Raw genomic sequence first — 2,888 nt, 5'->3', positions numbered from 1 at the left:
GGGGGGGGGGAGGCAGTGAGCCTTAAACAGCTGGATCCACCAATTAAACCAGGTCTAATGGTGGGGTGCGTTATTGGCCAATTTCACACCCAAATTTGCTTGGAGACAAGGAAAAAAACCCCTATTTTAGTCAATTTCACCCCAAAATTAGCTAGAAGGGGGAAAAAACCTCATTTTAGTCAATTTTGGGATGAAATTGACTTTAAAAGTTGTTTTCTTCCCCCTTTTAGCTAATTCTGAGATGAAACTGACTAAAATTATTTTCCCCGACCTAGCTAATTTCACCCCAAAATTAGCTAGAAGGGGGGAAAATCCAATATACTGTGGTCAATTTCACCTCAAAATTAGCTAAAGGAGAAAAATAACTTATTTTAGTAATTTTCACCCCCAAATTAGCTTGAAGCCAATTTATTTTTATCTAATTTCACCCTGGGTTTAGAAAGCAAGGAACCAACACACATTTAACCAATTTCACCACACAATGAACCAACTGGTTCATTTGGTTATAAAACTGTTGGTCAGTTTTATAACCAAATTAGCTGGAATCCAACTAACTAATGTATTTGTAGTCAATTTTCCACCAAAATTAGCTTGAAACCAAGACGCCAACTTGCTATGGAGCTTGAAGAGAACCAAGCAACCTGTTTTTAGCCAATTTCACACCAAAAAAGGCTAGACTGGAAGAAACCAGCATGTTGGTGGTCAGTTCCACATCACAATTAACCAGAGGGAAACTAATCAACTTGTCTTTAAGTCAGTTTCACACCAAAGAGCTGGAAGCTCAGGGCACCAACCTGCTTTTAGCAAATTTCACGCCAAAATGAGCTTGCAGAGAATCAGTCAATCCATTTTTAACCCAATTCCACCCCGCCGCCCCCCCAATCAGCTAAAAGGAAAAGAAATCAACTTTCCTGCTAGTCAATTTCACGCCAAAATTAGCTGGAAGGGAAGGAATCACCTCATTTGTACCCAGTTTCACACCAAAAGCAATCGTAGGGCCAATTTATGCTTAGCTAGTTTCACCCCCAAATTAGCTGGAATCCAACGAACTATTTAGCATTGGTCAGTCTCACAGCACAACAAGCCTAAAGGGAACAAATCAACCAGGTGTTTTTTTAGCCAGTTTCACACCAAAATAACAAGAAGGAAACAAGAGGATGTATCTTTAGTCAGTTTCACATGCAAATTAGCTGGAATGGAAGGAACCACCATCCTATTTTTACCTAATCTCATTTTACCAAAACTTAATTTTACCAAAATTAGCTCCAGGCCAATTTATTTTTAGCTAATTTCAAACCAAAAATTAGCTCAGATCCAACTAGCCAATCTGTTTTTAATCAATATTTGCACCAAAATGAGCCTGAGGAGAAGGAACCCGCTTATTTTTAGTAAATTTCCAGCATACATTAGCTTGAAAAGCAGGAGTCAACCTGTTTTTGTTTTTTTTTAGTCATATTTCACAACAAATTAAGCCTGAACAAAAGGAACCAACCTGTTTTTAGCTAATTGAACATTCAAATTAGCTGGAAGGAAAAGAATGAATTTATTATCAGTCAATCTCACATCACAATGAGCTGGAAGAGGCCAAATCCATGCGTTTTTAGCTAATTTCTTGCCAAAAGGGGCTAGAAGGGAAGGGCCCAACTTACTGTAGTCAATTTCACTCCAAAATTAGCTGGAATCCAATGAACCAATTTATTGTTAGTTAATTTCAAACCAGAATTAGTTAGAAGGAAACCAGATCCAATGGCATTTGATAGGCAATTTCCCACCAACATGAAGGGCTTTGACCTAAAAATCAAACTGGCTCCAGGGGCCTTCATTGGGGGAACTGGAGTCAAACTGGTTTCAGAATTAAACTGGGTTTGGAGGATTTGACTGGAGGGAAGCGGAGTCGAACTGGTTGGGGGGGGGGTGTTACCAGGGGGAACTGGAATCACAAGGGTCTGAAAGGCTTTGATTGGGAGAACTGGAGTCAAACTGATTTCAGAATGAAATCAAAGTGGTTTGTGACTTGAGGGAAGTGGAGTCAAACCAGTTTGAGGGTTCTGGGTTGTTTTTTTTTAACTGGTGAGAACTGGAATCAAATGGGTCTGAGGGGCTTTGATAAAGAGAACTGGAGTTAAACTGGTTTTAGGGGCTTTGATCTGGAATCTAACTGGTTTGTGGGGTTTTCTTTTACTGGGGAAAGGGCAGTTAAATTGGTTTTGGGAGGGGGATCTTGACTGCAGAAGCTGGTGTCAAACTGGTTTTAAGGATTTTGATCTGGAGTCAAGCTAGTTTGAGGGGCTTTGACTGAGGGAACCAGAATCAAATGGGGCTCAAGGACTTTGACTGTTTCAGAGTCTTTGATCTGGAACCAGACTGGTTTGAGGGGCTCTCACAGGGAGGAAGAGGGGCCAAGCTGGTTTCAAGGGCTCTGACTGGGGGGAACTGGAGTCAAACTGGTTTCAGGAGCTTTGATTTGGAATCAAGCTAGTTGGGGGGGTCTGGACTACGGGAAACTGGTTTGAAGGCTTTTGATCTGAGGGGCTCTTACTGGGAGGAACTGGAGTTACACTGGTTTGAGGATTAGGCATCAAACTGATTTGTGGGGGTTTCTGACTAGTTTCCAGAGCTTTGGTTTGGAATCAAACTAGTCCCAGGGGCTATGGCTGGGCGGGGGCGGGATTCTCAATGGTCTCAGAGCTCTGATCCGGAATCCAACTGGTTTCAGGGGGTTCGCACTGGGAGGAACCAGAGTCAAACTGGTTTTGGGAACTCGGGCAGCCTGAGCCGAGCACGAGGGAAGGAGGCGGCGCGGGAGCGGGCTGGGCGGATGCAGGAGCCGCCCGGGGAGCGGAAGCCTTGGCTCGCACTTCTCCCTGCCCCCCGCCCCACCCCAGCCT

Source organism: Alligator sinensis, unplaced genomic scaffold (genome assembly GCF_000455745.1).
Source record: "Alligator sinensis unplaced genomic scaffold, ASM45574v1 scaffold1740_1, whole genome shotgun sequence".
NCBI lineage: Eukaryota > Metazoa > Chordata > Crocodylia > Alligatoridae > Alligator > Alligator sinensis.
This window is presented reverse-complemented; position numbering follows the sequence as displayed.